This window comes from Schistocerca serialis, chromosome 4, assembly GCF_023864345.2.
Source record: "Schistocerca serialis cubense isolate TAMUIC-IGC-003099 chromosome 4, iqSchSeri2.2, whole genome shotgun sequence".
Lineage (NCBI taxonomy): Eukaryota > Metazoa > Arthropoda > Insecta > Orthoptera > Acrididae > Schistocerca > Schistocerca serialis.
The window spans coordinates 735,570,668-735,588,078 of NC_064641.1; positions in this window are offsets into that span (position 1 = coordinate 735,570,668).

Here is a 17,411-nt window from a genome sequence, read left to right on the forward strand (position 1 = left end):
AACTAGGGCTGTTTTACTGCTTTTGATTTACTTTGTTCAATGGAACTATCATTTAGTTAGGGCTCCTCGTTATATTGCATTGTTTATTATTATTTTGAAACAGAGTGAAAAGCCGTTGTAAAACCGGGACAGATCTCATATAACTTCATATTGTAATTGAAACTGTGTAGACCTGCTTTTCCAGTCGTCTTTTTTTTCTAAAACTTTCTGGACTCTATAATCAATATAAACTGCTACTAATTTCCTTTGATGAAATTAGTAGTAGGTCACTGCTATGTTCCAGTTCCACTTTTTCTTTTTTGGCGGTAGGATTATATGACACAAGAGTCACTTCAAAGTGCATTTGTGTTATATTCCTATGGTTATTTAAGAGAATAGGAACACAAGCGGGATTCTACGGTAAACCTTCCTTCCTGATGAGATAGCCACTAACCAGCGATATCTCAGTCACCCCTTCCCCACGTCGCTCTTATTCACTATTAGGATCTTCATATTTATGGTAATTTTTGACGTAAGGGCTCCTACACGTAGCAATGAAAAGACTTTAGATATACACTCCTGGAAATTGAAATAAGAACACCGTGAATTCATTGTCCCAGGAAGGGGAAACTTTATTGACACATTTCTGGGGTCAGATACATCACATGATCACACTGACAGAACCACAGGCACATAGACACAGGCAACAGAGCATGCACAATGTCGGCACTAGTACAGTGTATATCCACCTTTCGCAGCAATGCAGGCTGCTATTCTCCCATGGAGACGATCGTAGAGATGCTGGATGTAGTCCTGTGGAACGGCTTGCCATGCCATTTCCACCTGGCGCCTCAGTTGGACCAGCGTTCGTGCTGGACGTGCAGACCGCGTGAGACGACGCTTCATCCAGTCCCAAACATGCTCAATGGGGGACAGATCCGGAGATCTTGCTGGCCAGGGTAGTTGACTTACACATTCTAGAGCACGCTGGGTGGCACGCGATACATGCGGACGTGCATTGTCCTGTTGGAACAGCAAGTTCCCTTGCCGGTCTAGGAATGGTAGAACGATGGGTTCGATGACGGTTTGGATGTACCGTGCACTATTCAGTGTCCCCTCGACGATCACCAGTGGTGTACGGCCAGTGTAGGAGATCGCTCCCCACGCCATGATGCCGGGTGTTGGCCCTGTGTGCCTCGGTCGTATGCAGTCCTGATTGTGGCGCTCACCTGCACGGCGCCAAACACGCATACGACCATCATTGGCACCAAGGCAGAAGCGACTCTCATCGCTGAAGACGACACGTCTCCATTCGTCCCTCCATTCACGCCTGTCGCGACACCACTGGAGGCGGGCTGCACGATGTTGGGGCGTGAGCGGAAGACGACCTAACGGTGTGCGGGACCGTAGCCCAGCTTCATGGAGACGGTTGCGAATGGTCCTCGACGATACCCCAGGAGCAACAGTGTCCCTAATTTGCTGGGAAGTGGCGGTGCGGTCCCCTACGGCACTGCGTAGGATCCTACGGTCTTGGCGTGCATCCGTGCGTCGCTGCGGTCCGGTCCCAGGTCGACGGGCACGTGCACCTTCCGCCGACCACTGGCGACAACATCGATGTACTGTGGAGACCTCACGCCCCACGTGTTGAGCAATTCGGCGGTACGTCCACCCGGCCTCCCGCATGCCCACTATACGCCCTCGCTCAAAGTCCGTCAACTGCACATACGGTTCACGTCCACGCTGTCGCGGCATGCTACCAGTGTTAAAGACTGCGATGGAGCTCCGTATGCCACGGCAAACTGGCTGACACTGACGGCGGCGGTGCACAAATGCTGCGCAGCTAGCGCCATTCGACGGCCAACACCGCGGTTCCTGGTGTGTCCGCTGTGCCGTGCGTGTGATCATTGCTTGTACAGCCCTCTCGCAGTGTCCGGAGCAAGTATGGTGAGTCTGACACACCGGTGTCAATGTGTTCTTTTTTCCATTTCCAGGAGTGTATGATCATTCTCATCATTTTAGCGAATGCTCTTCAGTGCATTTCTTTCATCTTCTGTTGCTACAGACAACTGTACGTTTTGAATATAAATATATGTATGACCAATTAATCAAATACATGAGCTACGACATTAGAAGCTGTACATCGTTGTTGCAATAACGCTCTCTGTCCTTTTTCGTGCTCTTGATGACTGTGGGTATCCCTCTTTACAGTATGAGTAGTCACTGAAAACTGACAAACTACGAGTTTCATATTTTCTCACCAACTTCCGCGATTCGAAGTTTTTTTTGCATCAAACCACGTCTTACTTTCACTGTGTGCTCTAATCGTGTAGCACACTAGATTCATAGTTCTACAATAATGAACAACACTTGCAAATCAATGTAGTTCAGTGAAACCACCTTCAGCTATATTAATGAGTGTGTCTTTTGGCTGATAACTCATTTGTGTTACATACTAACTTGCATTTCACCGTAGATTTATCTCAAATGATTGATCCCACTGTCCTCACTTTGCTTTGCAAAGTTTAAAAGCAAGCTATTCTGTGTAGAGCTAAATATCATCCTGTTACCATAGGCCACAGATATATCACTTCAAGACATGCCGACGGGAGGGGTAACCTCGCGGTCTAGGGCGCCTTGCCACGGTTCGCGCGCCTTGCCACGGTTCGCGCGCCTTGCCACGGTTCACGCGCCTTGCCACGGTTCACGCGGCTTCCCCCGTCGGAGGTTCGATTGCTCCCTCGGGCATGGGTGTATGTTTTGTCCTTAGCGTAAGTTACTTTAAGTTAGGTTAAGTAGTGTGAAAGCCTAGGGACCTTTGACCTCAGCAGTTTGGTCCCACAGGAACTTACCACAAATTTTCAAGACATGCTGGCAACGGTGTGGCTGAAAAATTTAATACGGAAGCGTACAAGGAGTAAATATTTCCACTGAAAGTTCACACTGTGATTTTGCTATGTCCAGCCATTGAAGCCTGGTATTTGAGCACTGTATAAATGTGACTACTCAAATAACTGAGGCCGTCAGGAGCAAAATTAACTTTGTTCTTCAGGGGTGCCTGTCGAAAATGAGAAAAATGGAACCAGTTAAACAATGCCATAAACATTTCGCCAACATAAATACGAGGATAAAACTCACGGATGCTTACCAACGATCTACGTACACTAAACGACACCTACCAGCAATAACCAACAGTAGAGGATATAGAGAAACAATTAAACGCATATGTTTCACGCACGGGCACTCACAGAAAATACACAGACACGAATTACTGGAAGAAGAATCACAGAAATGTAGCGCCCAACGTAGCTTGCACTTCACATATCCTGCCACAGACACGGCGGATTTAAGTAGCTTGCACTTCACATATCCTGCCACAGACACGGCGGATTTAATGCGCTTCCCTCTTTACTTTGAAAAATTTTTCTGTAGTCTCCACAAGAATGTTGCCACGGTGAAACTTTGGAAGCGTTGAGTCGACAGCTATTGAGAGCGCAGTTACCATGCGAAGTTAACTTGCGCTTGCTGAGATCAGAAACGTTTCAGAGAGAGAGAGAGAGAGAGAGAGAGAGAGAGAGAGAGAGAGAGAGAGAGAGAGAGAAAGAGAGAGAGGAAGAGAAAGAGATTGAGATTTCTGTGAGAAGGCAAACAGACCGTAAAGCGAAGCTGGATCCTATCTCTGACTTAAAACGTTGTTTCATTCAGAATATCAGTTACACTTCTAAATGTACCAGCAGAACGAATGTATGTCGGTCTTTGTGTTAAAATGGAGCGTGTGTCCTAAAAACTGGACGTCGTATTTTTTGCAAAGTTCTTTTTCAGGAAATGCGCTGAAGTGACTTTTTTAACAAAATCTGACAAATATTCACTAGGAAGATTAAGGTACAGAACATATAAGGATAAGTCCACTTTTTTAAAGTTACCTTACAAGGCAAAACATTCTAGAAACTGGCAGAGTGTGACAGGAAAATTCTAATATTTGTAAAACAAAAATTGTAGTAGTCTTTTCTATCTCGTAACAGCTTCACTTTAACCGACGTAAGCGAAACGTTTAAATAGATAGTATGTGGCGCATAGGTAGATAGTAGATAGAGCGAGGGGATCGGTAGCCATTGGCACTGCTAAAGAATGTCATTTCATTAGAGATGAGTCGGTGAACCGTAGATTCCCGCATGTTTGCATATTTTGTGAGAATCTTTTGGCAACCTTGTGGCTTTTCTAAAATCATTTCGACTCCGTGAACTTAGATACGTTGGTAGCCACAACACGGTACTGAGGTGAGTCCACATTCTGAGAACATCACGAAATGTTATAAAGAAGAACACAACTATTTGACATAAGGGTAGAAGGACTACGGGAAGGATAGTGAGGAATGGACAAGCGATGATTCAGTGACCAAGTCGACCTGACACTAGTCAATTAAGACATGAACTTGGCCAGTGTGTAAATCAATGCAGAAAGATTTAAAATTTAATCCACGTAAGATGTGTGTTTTTCAACAGCTTAAGGCATCACACTATCAGAATAGAGAGGACTTCGCCATACAAATGTAAGGACCACTTGAATAAAGGCAAAATACAATAATCAACATGACTGATGAGTCTCATATCCATTTTAGTGCGGAGTTCAATGGATGGTATTTCCATAACTGGCCTGTTGTCTCTCTTTAGACCACAACTCAGAGCACGATGTCACTCATTAATCAAAATACACTACTCATAAGAATTAGGCGAATATGACTTCGGGCGTCTGCCATACTCCATTGAGCAAAAATTGAGGACTGTATATGTTACTAAACTATATCTTTACCTTTCAAAAATTAAGTACACACCAACATATAGTTTACACGAAAAGAACTGAAATGTCCGACAGATGTCGTAAAACAAAATGGAAACAACCATTCATCCTTTCTTACTGTGTGCTTTTCTCTGGATCTCGAGAGCCTCAATAAGGTGTATACCCTCCGTGAGTATTTATCACTGCCTGATTTCGAAGTGGCATGCTCCGTACACATCTACAGAGGTCGCTCTATTGTATTTGTTCCCATTCTTCAATGAGAGCCCAAGGGTCCTTGGAGGGTGTGTGTGGAACAGGACGACCAGAAAAACATCTGTTCTGCATGTCCCACATATCACGGTGCGGATTATATCGGGGCTCGCAGCCGGCCCTTTCATTACTTCAATGTTCAGGCTTCGCAAGACATCTCTGCTAACGCCGCCGCATAGGTCATGGCATTAAAAGGAACTCTTGAGCACTACCGTATGCAGCGGCCAACACGTGGTCGAAATGGACATGTTCGATGACCACCTGACTGTAAGGCGACCATGGACAACCACAAGATCCGTATGGCTGTTAACACTGAAGCCTCCCCACATAATCACAGAACCTTGGATATCTGTCACCAGCCTCTGTGACCGTGCGGTTCTAAGCGCTTCAGTCAGGAACCGCGCGACCGCTACGGTCTCAGGTTCGAATCCTGCCTCAGGCATGGATGTGTGTGATGTCCTTAGGTTAGTTAGGTTTAAGTAGTTCTAATTTCAAGGGGACTGATGACCACAGATGTTAAGTCCCATAGTGCTCAGAGCCATTTGACACTCCGCAGTACAGTCCCTGATGCGTTGATGCAGCCCTGGAGAATGGCGTATTGTATCACAGCCGTCCACAATACGAGCACGAAGAGTCTCTACATTTGGTACCGGGGTTGCGTAGACAAGAGCTTTCAAATGCCCCCATAAATGAAAGTCAAGAGGGTTGAGGTCAGGAGAGCGTGGAGGCCATGGAATTGGTCCGCCTCTACCAATCCATCGGTCACCGAATCTGTTGTTGAGAAGCGTACGAACACTTCGACTGAAATGTGCAGGAGCTCCATCGTGCATGAACCACATGTTGTGTCGTACTTGTAAAGGCACATGTTCTAGCAGCACAGGTAGAGTATCCCGTATGAAATCATGATAACGTGCTCCATTGAGCGTAGGTGGAAGGACATGGGGCCCAGTCAAACCATCACCAACAATGCCTGCCCAAACGTTCACAGAAAATCTGTGTTGATGACGTGATTGCACAATTGCGTGCGGATTGTCGTCATCCTACACATGTTGATTGTGAAAATTTACAATTTGATCACGTTGGAATGAAGCCTCATCCGTAAAGAGAATTGACACATTGTTGGATGAACCATTCGCAGAAGCGTACCCGTGGAGGCCAATCAGCTGCTGATAGTGCCTGCACACGCTGTACATGGTACGGAAACAACTGGTTCTCCCGTAGCACTCTCCATGCAGTGACGTGGTCAACGTTACCTTGTACAGCAGCAACTTCTCTGACGCTGACATTAGGTTTATCGTCAACTGCACGAAGAATTGCCTCGTCCATTGCAGGTGTCCCCGTCGTTCTAGGTCTTCCCCAGTCGCGACTCATAGGCTGGAATGTTTCGTGCTCCCTAAGACGCCGATCAATTGTCTTCCTGTCGAGACACCTTCGTTTCGGAAATCTGTCTCGATACAAACGTACCACGCCACGGCTATTGCCCCGTGCTAATCCATAAATCAAATGGGCATCTGCCAACTCCGCATTTGTAAACATTGCACTGACTGCAAAACCACGTTCGTGATGAACACTAACCTGTTGATGCTACGTACTGATGTGCTTGATGCTAGTACTGTAGATCAATGAGTCGCATGTCAACACAAGCACCGAAGTCAACATTATTTTCCTTCAATTGGGCCAACTGGCGGTGAATCGAGGAAGTACAGTACATACTGACGAAACTAAAATGAGCTCTAATATGGAAATTAAGCGTTTCCGGACACATGTCCACATAACATCTTTTCTTTATTTGTGTGTGAGGAATGTTTCCTGTTGGCCGTACCTTTTTGTATCACCCTGTATAGAAAACAACAGCGGTTTTACCACAGTAGCTATTAAGGAGGATGATGTGGGGGTGAAAGAGAAGTGTAGCCCACGACGTGCAAATACCCAGACTTTATTCATCCAGTATTTCAGATTGAGAGCACTTAGTGATTTGCAGCAAATTTCACACATGATTCCAAACTTTTAGGAAACTGTTTCTCGCTAACACTGATCACAAAGTGATGAATGGGAAAAGTTTATCGTTAATTACATTTTCCCTGTTCATGCAGTAAAACTGCCACATCAGGCATGACGTTTTAATGTATCACTTCTTTACCAGTTACTCTGTTCGTGACACATTTGGCAGGCACTATTCACATATACCACTGAATGTACCTGAAAAATTATATCATTGTACGAAGCATAGTTAACGAGATAAAATGTCATAAATAAAGAGCTGAGTGAAAATGGAAAGTGGAGGGCGAAATACGCTAGACATACAGACGAAGTACCTGTGCAACTATGAGTGAAATATGTTAACTATTGTACAATATGTGTGTCATTATGCGTACAGAGTAAAAAGAACCTCTTAAATACATGAATCGATTTCATTCAAACTTGGTATACATATTACTTACTATATGGAAAGAAATATTCTGTGGGTGAGAACCACGAACGCCCTTTCGGGGTGAGGCTGGTAGACAGACGAGGGTTGAAGAAAAGGAGTTGGAGAGACCGTGAAGGGAAAGGAGGAGATGGGCGCAGATAGAGGAGAGGAGGAGATGGAATTACAGGGGAAGAGGAAGAGATGGAGAGGTAGGGGGAGTAGGAGATGAACAGAGAAGGGCAAGAAGGGAAGATGAACAGAGAGGGGGAGGAGAGGAGGAGAGGGAGGCAAAAAGGAGATGAAATAATAGAAGACTGAATAAATATATACGCGAGCAACACCAGGTACACAGCTAGCTTATAGATATACAGATGTAGGAGGTATATATAGATCTATAGATTCTGGTCAAGTTTCACTGCTCTCTGGAGTTGCGGTGGTTGTTTACTTTACTGCTTTGCCTGCTAGATACCGTCTCCTCTGTAACTGACGTATAGTTTCCATCATTGCTACGAGATGTCTCTCCAGACAGCAATTAAATATGTATTAGCTAGCAAAACAGAATTCACACACTCATCATTACTGTGTTTACAAATTATGTACACAATCCTTCGTCTTATATCAGGCTATCTATTGAAACTTCCTGGCAGATTAAAACTGTGTGCCGGACCGAGACTCGAACTCGGAACCTTTGCCTTTCGCGGGCAAGTGCTCTATCAGGTTCGCAGGAGAGCTTCTGTTAAGTTTGGGAGGTAGGAGACGAGGTACTCCAGAAGTAAAGCTGTGAGGACGGGGCGTGAGTCGTGCTTGGGTAGCTCAGTTAGTAGAGCACTTGCCCGCGAAAGGCAAAGGTCCCGAGTTCGCGTCTCGGTCCGGCACACAGTTTTAATCTGCCAGGAAGTTTCATATCAGCACACACTCCGCTGCAGAGTGAAAATCTCATTCAGGCTATCTATTGCTACGAGGTACTTTAATAGAGTAATATATATAGATTAGTTAACATGAAAGTTCCGTGAGTTTGGTAGCACGTCATATTGTAAAAAAATTATCAGTAATCAAATCAAAGTTTCGGCCACTGTAACCACGGCCGAAACACTTATTTCGTCAGTGAAAATTTCTTATAATATGGCGCGGCATCATACCCAGAAAACTTTCGTGTTAACTGACTGGCCGCTGAAGGCCAAGCATTTACACATGCAGATTAACATACTAGCCACTGGAATTGTTATATCGTACGACGGAAGTTCAGGAAATAAGGGTTTGTTCCACATACCCACTGCACTGACAGATATGAGAGTTCTATCCAGAGTCGAATGGAGTTTATAACAACTCGTCTCAGTTTGGTGTGAGTATCCACTGAAACAAGTTGTTGTTGTTATACTTCAAATACAATGTGTTTAACTATGTTTTGATGATTTCAAATTTGAATAACACACAAACTAATCACAAACAAAGTTGAATATTTTACAGAAATTACAATATTTATTCGAGTTTACTCCCGAAATACTACATCGAACAAATAGCGACTATTTGCAGCTATACTATATTCTTGGCACTTCGCCCAACATTTGAGCACGTCTTTCGTAATTGTTGGAAGAATTATGGAAGTCGCATCGTGGATTCGCTCTTCTAACTGTTGCAAGCCTTTTGGCCGATCGGAGCTCACTCTTGCCTTCAAATGACCCCTACGTAAAAATCCGGCACAGTTGAATCAGGTGAGCAAGGCAGCCATTCGACACATGCTAGTTTGGAAATTACAAGGTTATCAAACGCTTCACTGACAACGTGTGCTAGTTTGGAAGTTACAAGGTTATCAAACGCTTCACTGAGAACTTATGCTAGTTTAGAAATTACAAGGTTATCAAACGCTTCACTGACAACTTGCAAAGACTTGTTGGATGTGTGTCATGTCGTGCTCTCTTGTTGGAACCAAAATTTTGTAACGAACGACAAGGGCTTACCTGTAAATTGCTGCGAACACGGTCGATGTTCTCGGGAATTCGAACAATTTTTCGAAGTTCGATGCACGGCAGTTGCACAGGAGTTTCTTGTCGAGTTCAATCTTGTTCCACGAGCGGGAATTGAATCTCGTGGCTGAATCTTTAAGTGCTTACGAAAGTCACGCCGGCCGTTGTGACCGAGCGGTTCTAGGCGCTTCAGTCTCGAACCGCGCGACCGCTACTGTCGCAGGTTCGAATCCTGCCTCGGGCATGGATGTGTGTGATGTCCTTATGTTAGTTAGGTTTAAGTAGTTCTAAGGTCTAGGGGACAGATGACATCAGGTATTAAGTCCCATAGTGCTCAGAATAATTTGAACCATTTGAACGAAATTCACGGTGCACGCGCGCGACAGATTCGCCGTAGCGAAAACATCAGTCAAAAGTGAACGCACTGCATTGCTTCGGCCAGTACGACATGATTACTGACCTGTATGTGAGATTAAATTTGACACTTCGTGCCGGCCGCGGTGGTCTCGCGGTTCTAGGCGCTCAGTCCGGAACCGCGCGACTGCTACGGTCGCAGGTTCGAATCCTGCCTCGGGCATGGATGTGTATGATGTCCTTAGGTTAGGTAGGTTTAAGTAGTTCTAAGTTCTAGGGGACTGATGACCACAGATATTAAGTCCGATAGTGCTCAGAGCCATTTGACACTCCGCAGTACCAACAGACGGCGCCGCCGTCGCTCTATCTTGTTTTTAGCGCGCGATATTTAAGTTTGAAATCGTCCAAACACTGTGAAACATCCTGTATTTTGAAAGTTATGATGTGGTGATGAATGTGGTGGACAGTTAGTTGAGTGGACTTGCTGCATACACTTCGATACAGGAATTCTAAAGCTGGTGGACAGGTAAGATAAATGCTTAAATAATGGAAATGTAGAGAAATGAAGTAAGCCTTAATTTTTTTAAGTGACATGCCTTTTCGTCTATAGAATTTACTTCTTTAATTCATTGTGGTCAACGGGCCGTTGTTTCCATCATTATGACCGTATTTCAATTAGGATTCTTCGTAGGCGACATACGCTGTGTGATGTGCGATAAGGAACATAGTGAAAAATGGTTCTCTTGCGAAGGAGAGCTTGGTCGTTGTATGTGACAGCAGAAAGTGGTCATTTATCTTGTGTTGCCTTTTGCAATCGTTGCTAATGCGCTTCCCGTGGTCGATACTGTCGAACGCGGCCCGTGTGAACGTCCTGTGAAATGAAATGCGCCTGGAGGTCGATAGTAACCAAGCGACACTCGTCGCAAACAGCCATTAGGCGCGGTGTCACAGCGGACGCGGCGTGTTAGCGCGATCGCTGTCTGGGGCAGCGCGACACGCGCGCTCGATCCAATAACACCGCCTCCTCCTCCGCCTCCACCTCCACCGCCAACCCGGGACCCGCCGACAGCGGCGATGTTCGGCGGCCGTCAGCGGTACAGCGCGTCTGCTGCTGTTGCTGCACTGTTAGTTACATCACCAACGCTTAGTTGCCATTATATCCAGCTGACGTACACTCTGTAATGATATCGCGTTTGTGTTGACAGTTACGCCAACACCAGTGCTGCAAAATGGCCACTTCTGCCTGCGGAAAGGCGTGTGCCGGAGGCTGTGGGATGGGATGTTCCAGTACCACGTTCAAAAATGGTTCAAATGGCTCTGTGCACTATGGGACTTAACATCTGAGGTCATCTGTCCCCTAGATCTAGAACTACTTAAACCTAAGGACGCACACACATCCACGTCCGAGGCAGGATTCGAACCTGCGACCGTAGCAGCAGCGCGGTTCCAGACTGAAGCGCCTAGAACCGGTCGCCCACAACGGCCGGTTGATAAAGTTCAAAATTGTGTTACAAATTAAGGCCTGTGGTCCTTTGGCGGTGGAACAGTTTCAAGATTCTAAGCCAATTTAATCACATATTTTGATACTCGAAAACTCACTCATCAAAACCTATAGTGTATATTTCTTTATTCCACAATGCAGAAATTCGGCAAGAAGCAAGGTTTTTACAGTGCAAGTAGAGGAGAAAATCCGATAACTGTTAATTTTTAATTATGTAATATTACTGGTACGCCTACGTACCATCATGTGTCACGCCCGCGAACACGCAGAAGTGCCACAACACGACGTGGCATGGACTCGACTAATGTCTCAAGAAGTGCTGGAGGGAACGGACGCCATGAATCCTGCAGGGCTGTCCATATATCCGTAAGAGTACGAGGGGGGTGGGGATCTCTTCTGAACAGCACGTTACAAGACATCCCAGATATACTCAATAATGTTCATGTCTGGAGAGTTTGGTAGCTAGCGGAAGTGTTTAATCTCAGAAGAGTGTTCCTGGAGCCACTCTGTAGCAATTCTGGACGTGTGGGGTTGTCGCAATGTCCTGCTGGAATTGCCCAAGTCCGTCGGAGTGCACAATGGACATGAATGGACGCAGGTGATCAGACAGGAAGCTTACGTACGTGTCACCTGTCAGAGTCGTATCAGGGGTCCCATATCAGTCCAACCGCACACACACCACACCATTTCAGAGCGTCCACCAGATTGAACAGCCCCCTGCTGACATACAGGTTTCATGGTTCAAAATGGTTGAAATGGCTCTGAGCACTATGGGACTTAACATCTGAGGTCATCAGTCCCCTAGACATAGAACTATTTAAAACTAACTAACCTAAGGACATCACAAACATCCATACCCAAAGCAGGATTCGAACCTGCTACCGTAGCAGCAGGGCGGTTCCGGACTGAAGCGCCTAGAACCGCTCGGCCACAGCTGCCGTCTGCGGTCCAGAATCTAACCACGGCTAGCGCCTGCACGTAAGTCCACTGAGGCAGTGAAACAGAGTCTGGTGATGCAAGACGACTCTCCGCTCTGCACCACAATCTGCTTGTGGCTGGACCTGCGTAATCTGCCGGTGGCTAGAGGCGGCTAAGTCGAACCCATGACTCTCGAAGCCCAGCTGAAGTGTCAGGTGATGGCACCCAATGAGACGCCTTGCCTCGGTGGTATCAGTTCAGAGCCCGGAACCATTAAGGGTTACTGTGGGCTCATAAACCAGCGGCTTCGCCGAACAGATGGTGTTGCTCAGCGAACCTTTACGTACTAGTTTGCACACTCGACTAATGACGCGTGGAGACTGTGCCAGACGAGTTGACGGTTCCATTGGAATGAAGCTACTGCCTGAATTTCGGGCACATATATGACGACATATTTTTTTCTTTCCTAGTCCTGATTCGTCACGAAATTGAATGTTCTATTTGTAACATTTTGCCACATCTTCCAGCTACTTGTAAGCATAGTCACTGCTCAGATTTAGACATCCTTCGTAGCGTTGTACCAGCTCTACACTCCCCTCATAGTAAAAGGCAGCGACCTGTGCTTTCCACCAATTATCTATTTATGGCCCACAACTCATTGTCTGTGCCAAAATTCCGTCCCCACAGCCAGCGGCCTGTGTGAGCAAAGGGACGAAAACTTGAGAGTGCCAAGTCCGGGCACACTTCCCAACAGGAACGCTCTAGAAGCGTCTTTTATAGCAGCTACAGTGTGTAGCTCAACATTGTCATGAAGAAGAATAGTGACTGATAACAACAGTCCTATTCGCTTTTCCTGAATTGCCCTTTGTAAACGATTTCCTCGAATCGCCTGATCCACTTGCTGAGCAAGATCATCGGTTGACACCTCCTTTCCTTACCACCTGCATCATAAACGTCTGTACGTCCTACTTAACAGTTCCTGCAGCATTGCCGCATTTTGTTTTCACGCACGACAGTTACGTTATGGGGGCTGCATGAAATCGGGCGGAACCCCTGAGCATGAAGAAATCTAATGGCAGCACGCACTTCACACTTGGCGTCAGGTGGAATCAGTCTTCACATAAATGAGGCTTCCTGGGACATGCACTCAAATAAATTTACGGTATATTGTTGATAAATAAAGTTTATTTTCATCTGGCACGCTACATCCACACGAGGTGACACAGGTGACATTATTTATTGATGAATAAAAGGTGACCCTGACCAGCAACTACGTTCACACCATTCTCCATTCAGTACCGATGTTCTTGAAGAACTTTGGTAACAAACGCTCATAAGTTAGTGGCATGCCAACTAGTGAAAACTATTGGAGACAGAAAAATGTTTCAGGAACTAATAAAAAGCCGAAAATGTAAATGTTTTACTAACTACTTGGTGTGCATGTTCTTCAGCATACTTTCTAACAGTCTGCGGTTAAAGCGTAAGTCAACAAATGATCAGCAGAGTAGCATGCAACTGATGAACTCACACCGGAGAAGCTTTACTTCTTTCTTTTTTTTTTCCGGCAAGTGTAGAGTCTCCATGTTGGTGTCCATTCGTCATTCATTTCACCTCCCCCCCCTCTCACATGGTAACCCAAACGCCAATTTTTAAATACATTTTCCCTGTTAACTTCTTTTTAAACATTCAGCTCCCACTCTTCTGAAACCAAAGAAATCTTACTTCAGTTTACAAAATAATCTTTGTTACTAACTTCGTTCCTGTGGTTTGTTAATGTACAAAAACATGGTGGTGAATATATTATTAACATGTGAAGAGCAGAAATTTGTGTGTGCTCTACAACGTTAGATAATTTCATTAATCAGTGTTTTGTATAGAAGTCTATCATCAGGTAACAATTGTGAAGCTGCAAACAATGTGAAGTTGATGGCCTTGTTAACCGAAAATATTTCAACGAAATAATTTCACACGGTAAAACAGCCACAATTTTGTGGTTTTCATTTATAATTAGGAAGTTGCTGTACCAAGCAGCGACAGAAAAATCAATTAATATTGTGTCTTTATCAAGCTAAACAAGTTAGAATCTTATGAACCTCATCACAGTTAATGAAGTATTAAAAAATAAGTTACCAATATCCTAACGACCTAATAATTTGTCCCGTTCTTAATAAAACAATAACTCATTTTTAAACGGTGCAACAAAAAGATGAGGCTAAACTTTCAAAAACCAAACTTCACACGTAGAAGAATAAAATGTGATATATGGACATGAGTTCAGAAATGCATCATTTTTATATTAAGATTTAATTTTCCAAATATGTGCATGGATGAGAAACACAAAAGAATAGAGAGTACCAGCACGCCTCACGAAATTCTTTCTTGAACAGAATGTCCACCACTGGCAATAGCGCAACAACCAAGAGTTTCATTGCAGCCCGGTTGTGCTGAGGTGTCCCTCGGACTATTGTGTGTGGTCTTGCAACCTTTCTCCATAAGTATGAAAATTTTATTCGTATTTCACCAGGGTCTGAAACTCAATAGTCTCTAAGAGTTAGCTCTAATGTCTAAAAATGAGTAGTAGTAGTCATATAAACTAGATATTATTAAGGAAATTATACTATGAGAATAGTGGCAGTTAATAATATAATCAGGTAAAATGCATACAATAAAATTCAGAAAGTAGAAAAAATTCTAAACTAAATGTATAGGGGAATAGGAAATAAACAAAATGACTGTTTAAAAAGAAAAACTGAAACATATTTTAATTCTCATCATCAGATGCTGAACAGTGAAGTGAATCAATTGAAAAGAAGTGGTGATATGAGTAGGCAAATAATTACAGGATTAAAGATTAAACACTTGATTTATTTCAAACAAATCACCTCAAGAAGTAACTCCTACAATAAAAAACAATTTAAAATGAGAACATATGAAGAGACAGAGTAGGAACATTAAAGAGACATAAGTAAAATGTATGAATTTAACAAGAGAAACTATAAAATTGCATGTTCTAAATTACGAATTAGTATTTATAAGTAATAAAGCTTTATATTGCGTTACTGCTTAAGTTCGTAGCGTTTTTTCATAATTTTAATCAACACAACAGATACGCATAATAGAGACTTTATGTGGTGTCACCGCCAGACACCACACTTGCTAGGTGGTAGCCTTTAAATCGGCCGCGGTCCGTTAGTATACGTCGGACCCGCGTGTCGCCACTGTCAGTGATTGCAGACCGAGCGCCACCACACGGCAGGTCTAGAGAGACGTCATAGCACTCGCCCCCGTTGTACAGCGGACGTTAATAGCAATGGTTCACTGACAACTACGCTCTCATTTGCCGAGACGATAGTTAGCATAGCCTTCAGCTACGTCATTTACTACGACCTAGCAAGGCGCCATAGCATTTGATATTATTTTATATTGTGGTTATAACATGCACCGTCAAGAGAGATGTTCTACAATTGTGGATTATAGTTAAGTATTACATCAATTACGTACTTTATTTGCTAATATTAATTCCTTTAACTGTTCCAGACCTCACGCCAATCTGCGTGAGCTTAACGCGTGCCTTTCGGCTTCCTCTCATTGTGACTTGGCTGTCTTGCCAAGGCACAACACTTTAGTCATCAATAATATAGTCTCCTTCACTATTTACAATAGTCTGTCAATGTTGGGGAACTTTTCGATTCTGTGGCTGTAGAATTCATGTGGTTTTCAGTTAAAGAATTCGTCGAGCCATGGAGCCATGTTTGCAATCCGGAAAGGAAGTTCCGTGAAGCATTTCGACAGAGAGCGAAAAAGATGAAAATCTGAGGGAGCAAGATCAGATGCATGAAGTGAGTGCGGAATGACTTCCCAATCACACTCCCGTATGGTGTTTTGCGTCAATCTAGCAGAATGCGGGCGGGAGTTACCGTGGAGTAGCATCACTTCCCTCAGTCTTTTGGTCGTTGTTCTTGGATTGTGTCTGCAATACGTCTCAGTTGTTGACAGTAAATGTCAGCAGTGATTAGTTGTACACCATACCATCGCTATTCCACCAGATGCATTACATTATTTTTTGTGGATGCGCGCAGGTCTTTGTATGCAGAGCTACTGCTCTATTTGGGACTGAACTACTCCTTTCTTTTCCTTATCAAGACATGATTTGTCGTCACCAGTAACGGCACAGGATAGGAGTGGTCGGTGTTGTGCACGAACCAATTGATGATGAGCAAGAAGAGATGCACACATGGCAACCACTGAGATTTGTGATTATGGCTTAGAGAATGCGGCACCAACACACCCTATTTTTGAACTTTCCACACTGCATGGAAATGTCGCACAATGGTGCAATGATCACAGTTAACACGTTTGCCAACTATCGAGTACCTTGACGTGGATCGCTATGGATTAACTACACTACTGGCCATTAAAATTACTACACCAAGAGGAAATGCATATGATAAACGGGTATTAACTGGACAAATATATTATACTAGAACTGACATGTGATTACATTTTCACGCAATTTGGGTGCATAGATCCTGAGAAATCAGTACCCAGAACAACCACCTCTGGCCGTAATAACGGCCTCGATACGCCTGGGCATTGAGTCAAACAGATCTTAGATGGCGTGTACAAGTACAGCTACCTATGCAGCTTCAACACGATACCACAGTTCATCAAGAGTAGTGACTGGCGTATTGTGACGAGCCAGTTGCTTGGCCACCATTCACCAAACGTATTCAATTGGTGAGAGATCTGGAGAATGTGCTGGCCAGGGCAGAGATCTGGAGAATGTGCTGGCCAGGGCAGCAGTCGAACATTTTCTGTATCCTGAAAGGCCCGTACAGAACCTGCAACATGCGGTCGTGCATTATCCTGCTGAAATGTAGGATTTCGCAGGGATCGAATAAAGGGTAGAGCCACGGGTCATAACACATCTGAAATGTAACATCCACTGTTCAAAGTGCCGTCACTGCGAACAAGAGGTGACCAAGGCGTGTAACCAGTGGCACCCCATACCATCACGCCAGGTGATACGCCAGTATGGCGATGACGAACACACGCTTCCAATGTGCGTTCACCGCGATGTCGCCAAACGCGGATGCGACCATCATGATGCTGTAAACAGAACCTGGATTCATCCGAAAAAATGACGTTTTGCCATTCGTGCACCCAGGTTCGTCGTTGAGTACGCCATCGCAGGCGCTCCTGTCTGTGATGGAGCGTCAAGAGTAACCGCAGCCATGGTCAC